This window comes from Lagopus leucura, unplaced genomic scaffold (assembly GCF_019238085.1).
Source record: "Lagopus leucura isolate 7727_CA_CO unplaced genomic scaffold, USGS_WTPT01 Super-Scaffold_100004, whole genome shotgun sequence".
In the NCBI taxonomy this organism is placed as follows: domain Eukaryota; kingdom Metazoa; phylum Chordata; class Aves; order Galliformes; family Phasianidae; genus Lagopus; species Lagopus leucura.
The window spans coordinates 5,163,036-5,171,961 of record NW_024962264.1 but is presented as its reverse complement, the minus strand read 5'-3'; the positions used below and the strand labels follow the sequence as shown (position 1 = coordinate 5,171,961).

General features: G+C 41.0%; 1 pseudogene; it reads left to right on the top strand.

Annotated features, from left to right (window-relative positions):
• Positions 1-2,920: 2,920 nt before the first annotated feature.
• LOC122179611 lies at positions 2,921-3,552 on the top strand (annotated as a pseudogene).
• Positions 3,553-8,926: the final 5,374 nt, after the last annotated feature.

Sequence of the window (8,926 nt, the reverse complement as noted above, 5' to 3'; positions counted from 1 at the left end):
TGATGGGCGCGTTTGAGGTATGCCGGTACCTCACAAGGCAAAACTGTGCCAGAAAAAAATGCTACTCACCTGGATCAGTACTTGGGCATTTTATTGTGTTGATAGTGAGAGGCCTCACAAGGCTGACTGGAGGGCTGTTTCCTCTGCAGTACAGATGCAGCTCTCGTGAAACGTTGTAAATCACTTGATTTTTCATTCTTTTCTCCACAGAAGCTATTCAAGCATGAGAGCATCTTCCTTCCAGAGTAGTCTGCTGAGATACCCCTGGAAAGAAAGGCACAGTATCTAGGAGAAAAGGTAAGAAATCATCTCATGCTTTTCAGGCAGGTGCTGCAGCCACTAGATTATTGAGTAAAAGTAACAGCGTTTGGTCATATTTAAAATAAGAGCTCATTTTGTCTGAGGATGTATACATTCATAGACATATATGTATGGTGTAACTTATACATTTTATATAAATGTTACAAACAGTTTTGGAATGAGTACGTCAGGAGAAGTGGGCTCAATTGCCTGATTGCACCCCATCAGGCTTACGCTGTGAGGCAGTTAGCTTGGTTCAGCTGAGAACATGTTGGCGGTACGTTCAGAAATCTAACTTTGAATGACTGGATTGATAGAAAGAGCATTTCTGAAGTCACAGGTATCTACTTTCAGGCAGTAGCTAAGAAGATGTTTTCACAACAACCCATCTGAACTTAATGTTTAATAAACTCTTGCAGTTACTCCTCTGTAAAGTCTTTATCCTCATCAGTTCTTCTCTGAATTTTAGAGAGAGAGAGCTTGTGGGATCCCACAGTTACACCATGTAGGGCCTCTGCCCAAAGGAAACAACAGCAGAAAAAAACATTTAAGATACTAAATGATCATTCTAAACACTGTTGTATTTTTTTTCTCTCTGTAGACAAGCAATAATTCAGTCTGTGCATATCTACCTCCAAATAATTTGTTCTGACCTCTAAAGTCCCAGACTTGGAAAACACATATAACTTGATATTGCTAGTTATATTAGCATTCCTTCTGTTAACGACTTGTAAGGCTGTAACATGTAAGACTTCTCACAAAGCATAAGCAACAAAAGAAGAATATACAATAAAGTATATTAGAGCCATCTTCTTCCTACTGATGAACAGACTCTTATGTCTTTGCTGTCAGATAGTCTGTGTCAGGTGTTCCAGAGTCCTAAGAGCTGAGTTTCCTGCAAGGCACGATATAATCTGCTCTGCATTACCCATTCAGTTGTGTGACACATATTATTCATCTATTTTTCCCCACCCTTTTGTATACATTCAAGTCATATTTTTAGATAACTTGCAGGGTACCTAAGCAGTAAGGGGTAGGTGTGCAGTCTTCTCATTGGTCTCCACAATATACTGATGACTAAACCACGCAATATAAATATATACAAATTCCATTGCAGAGGAACGTGCTGCTGTGCTTCACTTGCCACAAGAGGGAGCCATTAAAATGCTTATCATTATAAAAAAGAAAAAAAAACAAGACAAAGAAGTACCTAAATCCATTCCTGGCCAGGCAGTGTGTTCTTGTACACCATTCAGTGCAGCTCCTTTGGGAGAAAAGCTGCTTCTTAGCTTCAGATAACTGAGTCTTACTCTACGCAGTCTCAGCATATGTACCAAGTATGTTGGATTTTTGTTTGTCTGTTTTTTTGTGGCTTGTGGACATACTGTGAAATTATACTATTTCTAATTAGTTTTTAACATTACAGTTTAAGTGAAGGTCTGGCTCTTAATGAGTTACTTCACAGAATTACCAAGTTAAGCCTGAAATCATGGGTGTGCAACCTTTTGGCTTACCTGAGCTGCATATAAAAGTATAACATAGTCACTGTGTATAAGTAACAAACCTTTAATGTTTTCTTTTTCTTATTATTAAGAAAAAAAGGGGGCAAGAAAACTGTATAACTAGTGGGTTGGACACGTATGCCTTAAATGATCCTTAGATCACACAGAGCCACTGGTCCTACCATTATTAGCTGCTGTACGACAGCTCCATGTTTTCCAGTTCAGAGGAAAACGTGTCCTCCCTCCCATAAAAAAGCAAGGATGAGCAAGAACTGCAGTGTACACAGTCAGTGTCAAGGATGAGGGATCTGCCTCCGGGAAGGTTGGGAGTGAGCAGTGCTGCAGCAGACTGCAAAGACCTCTGCAAAGCCTCTGCTGAGTCACCACCTCACTGCTGACTGGGCTGATAGGTTGTCCTGGGTTGCTGCCAGCTCTCCTTGCAGTTCTGTGAGGTAGGATGTATACATCAGGATGAATGAGAGAAGAAAACACGGTGGGAGGAGGAGAAAAAAGGTCTTGTCACTGGAATAAAACTCAATGATATTGCAGGCCATCTATTTCCTGAGAAATCCCAGAGGCTTCATGTTGATTTGTATTGGGAATGTCTAGAATAGAACACGGATAAGGATATAAGTAGATGGTTGTGAAGGGCTTGGAATCACATACACCTTTTAGTGTAGTGATTACTATTATTTTGGCGTCAACTCAGAGAGCCTTAAAATAACAACTCTTGTCAAGAAACCTCAAAGCTTGGTACTGTTGTAATCCAGCATTTTGAACCACTGTTTATTTAGATCTGGTACCTAGCAGTAGCCTATGGTTTTTAAGTTGGCAGTAGTGTTTTACTGCAATCTTAAACCTGCCTTTCTTTCTGCTCTGAATTGAGTATAGAAAAACCACTCTGATTGCATAAGTGTGCAATCTGACCCCTACCATCCATGCTACTAATTTCCTTCGTAGTCTTGTGATTGTACAGAACTATAATTCAAGTAAGATCATTTGCAGTTAAGATTTACAGGTAACAAATTAATTATTATGTTTACTATGAAGCACAGTAGTGTATATTCAATACTGTCATCAGGCGCAGTCCCGCTAAATGTATTATCCCAGGAAGTTAAATCTTCATTGATGAGATCAGGACTGAGACCTATTACACACTCTTCCACCTGGAGCATCTCATCCATGGCAAAGAAGATGCTTCTAGTAACTATTCTTGGGACAACCACACTACGGGTGAGGAGATCAGCAATTCTGTTGTTGACAGGGCTCATACAATGGCTGACAAGTACAGCCTCCAAGAGTTCCCTGACCTTGCACAACTTTGGGGAGGTAAAGGCTTGAGGTTCACTTCATGCCTTATGGGGCAGCTCTCTTTGGAGGACAGCCAAAATCCAAGCTGGAGTTGTCTCTGTACCCAACCCCACCCAACAGCTTCATCCTCAGCACCCACACCTCTCTGCAACACGGACTGCTCCTTCATGGTGGACAACGAGGCCATCTTGAACATCTGCAACTGCAAGCCGGATATCAAGGATCCCACCTACACAAACCTCAACAGGCTGACTGGGCAGATGGCCTCATCTATCGCTGCCTCCTTCACATTGATGGTGTCTTCAGTGTTGACCTGACTGAGTTTCAGACCAGCTTGGTGCCTTTCCCACAGATACTCTTCCCACTCACAACCTATGCAGCCACCATCTCGTCAGCAAAAGCTTACCATGCTCAGTCCTCAGATTTAGTGAGTGGTTGAGGGTGAGCAATCCAACCATATTTAGCTGCTTCTGGAACAAAAACCTTTTCTTGCACTTTTCTTTGCATCCTGGCAAGCAGCAGAGATTGAAAGGAACAAAAGCTAGTTTTAGCATAGGCTAAAACAGCACTAAAATCTAATTTTGGTTTTTGGGCTTGTGTTCATATCTAAAGCACTACTCTCAGACCTGCTTGGAGGTTTCCTTTCCATACGGCTTCAACACAACAACACAACAGACTTAAACATCCCTGGAAAGGAGTGCTGAACCTGGCATTCTGCTGTGCCATTCCCAGCTAACAGATATGTAGCATCAGCACAGTTCATTCCCAAACACGTTAGCTTTCCAGCTATAAGCTTAGTCAATTCAAGTGCAGCAAAGTGCTGACACAGCTCTGCTGTTTTCTGTTATGGAACCAGGCAAGTCTGGTGCTTGCCTGTCATTACCATATTGCACCTTTGCACAACACTGACAATGCATCCAACTCTGTTTTCAGTGATCCCACTGTTCATGTCTTGATACTGTGAGCTACCATAAACAGGAGCCAAGGTAGAAAAAAAAAAAAGCCCACCCCCATGGTTATAGCATACTGAAAGATAGTAAGTACTGTCTAAGGCAAGCTTACACCCAGTAGCAGGAAACAACCCTCTTTTCACCAGGATGACAGTGGGAGGAGGTAGTGCCTGGCCTTTCCCTGTGATGCAGACTTATGGAAGCCTTGGACTCACCACCTCTTTCACACCTTAGTGCAGTAACCTAGTACAGACATCACTGGGAAACTGCAGTCATTCACACCACAGGAACAGAATGACATCCTTCCTCAACCTTGAGGAGCCAACATGATTTCTCGTGTAACTTCATTTCTCTAGGGCCTGCAACTTTTGTTCTGATATGTAAGTATACATGGGCAATTTAGACAGCTTTAGTATCAACAGTGAGGTTTAAAAATAGGGTAGTGGCCCAGAAGCTGGTGAATGCTCCATTCACAATCAGATTTTGGCTTTGCTCTTCGCTGTTCAGAAGAGTTAAAATTTGTGTGTAATGGGATGTACTACTTTTCACAGTGCACAAACACAGCTTTTAGGGATGAGAGACACTCATAAATACACTGAAGCTGCCTTTCATTGCCTACATGTTGTAGCATATCAGCTTTATAAGCCACAACTAAGTGATCAGCACAATAACAACCTTAAGTAGTTCTCACGTGATGTGGCAAAAAATTGTCAAAGCCTCTGTCTTGGGAATGTTACTAACTATTGCAGTTACTAACTATATTATATCTGTACTTCATTGTATGTCAGTGTAACGTTATGACCAGAACTCAGCGTAATTGGCTCACAAAAAACATAGGCAGCTGTAGTTTTAGAACAGCATAGCAAGCTTTGTTGTGTAAAGACTGCTGTGATTTTCAGCTGAACAGGTAAGATTAAGCCATTGCAGGAAACAGGGTACAGATTTTTGTCCAACGTTGGGGTTATTTGTAACTGTGACATAACATCATGGAAACCTCATGGGAGAGCATCTGCTATGTTGATGTTGTTGAAGAAAAGATCAAAGTTAGGTTGTTTTGTTTGTTTCTTCCCCCCCTCACACACCTCAAAGAGAAGGACTGGAGCAATGAGGCTGATTTCCTGAAAGAAAAAGTTACTTTGTTACCATTTAGCCCTCTTCATACTGTGCGGCCTTTTGAATATGACAAAAGCGTTTTCTGATGTGAGCCAGATTCTGAGAGAAGCACTCAGTGGGCTGATAACCAACAATCCAAAGGAAAGCAAAAGGGCTGAGAAACCTGCAGTGTTTTATTTCTGTATAATCAAAGAATATTAGGAAGTTATAATCACAAAATAAAGAAGTTAAACAAAGCAGATTATGATAACAAAAAAGAAAAAATAGAAAGCTTACCCCATCCTGGTCTCACTCACAATACACCAGCAGAGCAGATCTCCAGCAGAGATCCTTCCCCACTGTTAGCTAGCTCTTAAATAGGTCTAGGAGCACAGCTCCTTCCTGCAGCACAGCTGAATTGCCTTCACCTGTACTCCTCTGGCTGACTCGTGGCTCCCCTCAGGTGATCAATCAGAGGTTCAGGCCGTGACTCAGCCGTTCCCATACATAATTCCTATGTATGTAAAAAAAAAAAAAGAAAAGGTAAAGATCCAGATTGGCATTTCAGATGGGAGAGCTGAACGTGCAGCCAAGGATCTTCTTAAAACTCCTGTGAAAAGTGGGCTCCAAACTCAGCCAGTTATGTGATAGCTGATAGCATTTGCTAGAGGAATAAGAAAACTGGGTAAATAAACCTTGATCTGGGTGTTCTTACAACCCACTGTTCAATTTTGCAGTTGTCTTGTTTCACATTCACCATCAACATATTAGCTTTGCAGTGTGGCAAAGCCATTTTGCTTCTTTCTGATCCCAAATGTGTGTCTTCATAACTGTTTAGTCAACAGTGTGTGTAAAATACTTTCTGAGTTGGCATCATTCATTAAAAAAAAGTAATAATCATCCAAAGTGAGACAACTAAGCCAACAGAAATATCAATTGAAGTAGACAGGAGGTTCGTTATGAATGTGTGTATGTATGTCTGAATACAGTTATAAAGCTCATCAACTAACTGTTGGTGTGTGTGTAGTGCTATAAAACAGTTGACTGCACAGTGAGCATATCAGCAACCACAGGCACAGTGTCATACACCAGTATTTTTCTGTGCTGTGAGACAAAACTGAAAATGTCCACAAGACAGAGCTTTTGTCCTGAGAGATATTCAGAATTGTAATCATGAGAGAAATTGCTATTTTTTTTTCCTTTAAAGTAAGCCATGGTGATTCAATCACATGACTGATAATGGTAACATGAGTAGTTAAATTTCTATAAACCAAAAAAGACACCAACCTCTGGAAGTTTCACTTTTTTCTAGAGCAGATGAAGTACTGTACGATCCAGCAGCATCTCTGATGAATAATAGCTAAGTAATTATCAGTAATTCTTAAATCAGTCTTTTATCACAATACTAATTAGTGTCATTATTTTATTTGAAGAAAATGTTGTTCTGGAAGGAAGTTTAGCTCCAAGTTCTTCCCCATTCATCCTTGTCTACATTTTTGCAGTAATTACCACGATCTTGTTCCTTCTACACCATCTGTTAGGGTGAGTATCTGTGCATTATACTGCATTACACTGGGTGCACATAACAAAGCTTGTAGTCTTCTGGGTAGCAGCATTCCAGTTATGTAGAAACCCAGAATTTAAGTTGTCCTTGATGTATTTTTGGGGGCAGTTTGTTACACTTGGCATGTTTTTATGCAGTTACCACTTAAGAAAGAAGATGAGGACTGAAAAGAGGTGGCTAGATTGTTTGCCAACTCAGTATTAGGACTCCAAACTTCTCCGTGGCCGTGAATTGCCCTTTAAAGCTGTGTGGTTTATATGAGGTAACCATTCAGAACTGTCTGCTTATTTACACTGACACTTTAGCACAGGTGTGATCAGCTCTGTGTTGGAGTCAGTTGTGTCACAGGCTGTAGACATCACTTGAGAATGGTTGAAAATAAAATTGCAATTCAAACTGGCTTCTTCTTAGTTTCAAAACTGTCATGAAAGCAATCTGTTCACACAGTACTGCTATACATCAGGGCTGGGTGCAGTTAGGATGTGAATAAGGGTGCCATTGAACAGCACAGCGTATCTTCTGTCATATGACACAGAGAACACATCAATCTGGGCACTGTAAATGGGCTCAAGCAGGAGCTGCAGCTCTTTTACTTGCCCCCTGGTAAATCTGTTTGTAATGCAGTGTTTTAGAAATAAAATAAAATGTAGGTGTATGGAAGCTTTCAAGACTTCACAGACTGAATAAGGAAGCAAAAGTTTATTCTGCAATTTTGGTCAAATACTTGCATGCATGAGGCACATCAGTGGATCTAGTCAAGAGGTTCATACTCTGTGAGCCCCCTTACATAAAATTCCTTTAAGCAGATATGAACTGGGTGAAAACGTGGTATGCAAACAGGAAACCCTGGAGTGGAAGATCAGTTTTGCACAGGTACTCAGTAAGAGTGAGGAAAGGGGCCATTTTAATTCCCCTCCCTCTTCCCCCCCTTTTTTTTTTTATTTTTGCAAAAGGATCCATGAGAACAGCTATGTGAAAGCTGTGTGAAAGCTGGATGTGAAGTAGTGCTACCACCACAAACTCGGCCACGACTTCTTTTTTTTGAGGAGCAGTGTGAAAGTTTTTGTCTCTCTCAGGAGCGCAGGTTGTCCGAATGCCCAAAGTTTCTGTAAAATCCCTGTGTAGTTACAGAATCAAATGGAAACTTACCACTTACCTTCACTGACCCATGGGTTGGACTCCTGCTGCTTGGCCCCTAGCTCAGGATCGATTAGAGGCTGTTTTGTGCAATGCTTCAGATACATGCTTCATGGAGAACAAAAAGGAATCTGCGAGGTGATGGCTTATTACTCTCATCCCAGCCTTAAAAGTAGCATTTCAGTACAGATTTAGGCCAGAATATTAGAGCATTGGGTGTCTGAATGGAAGGTTGTATCGAGTTTAAAACCTACATAAAGACCACTGTTAACTGAATGAGGTAAAAGCAAGCATGCTATGCTATGTAATAAATTGCAGCTATGGCCCAGAAGTCAGGTAAATGCCCTCCAAGACAGACTTGGTTAGTGAATGATTTTACAATGATACCATGACTGAAAATTACCATGGAATTCCATACTTCTATCTATACTGCAAATTCTGCACTGCTTTATATGTCTAAAGGAGACTCTTTCCCTTTAGAGTCTACTTTGATGTGTATTCACTTTTATAGTTTTCATCTTCAAAAAACGATTTGTTTAAAAAATTATTAGGGATGCCTGTCCTGTTTGCTTTTGAGGAAAACACTCTATGCTGAGATGGGCTGTACTTTTCTGTGTTAGTTCTTATCTTGGCTGGTGCTGCTTCCCATCTTCATCAGCAAACTTCAGTTTCTGACCACATCATGGACAAAAACATTAAGGGAAGACACATGCTAAAATGGATCCTTCACGAACTCATTTCAGTCTTCCCCTTCATATGACTAATTCCCCATGTCAGTGCAAATCAATGTGTTTTACCCTTTTACCTCTTCCTTACCTGCCTCACACTTCTATTCATTTCCTTCATCATGCCTAACCAATACTCCAAGCAGAGCAAGTCAGGGCCTGAAAGTAATGGAGGCAGCTAGCAGGAGCTATCCTCTCAACATGTATGGATCAGAGTGAATTAATTATGGGCACAGATCGATGAGGGCAGATTTCCCTATTAGAATTGTTGGAATGTTACTTGAGCTTCAGGTTTTCAGCAGTCCCAGTCACATTTGTGCACATCTACCTGGATCCCTGTCAGCT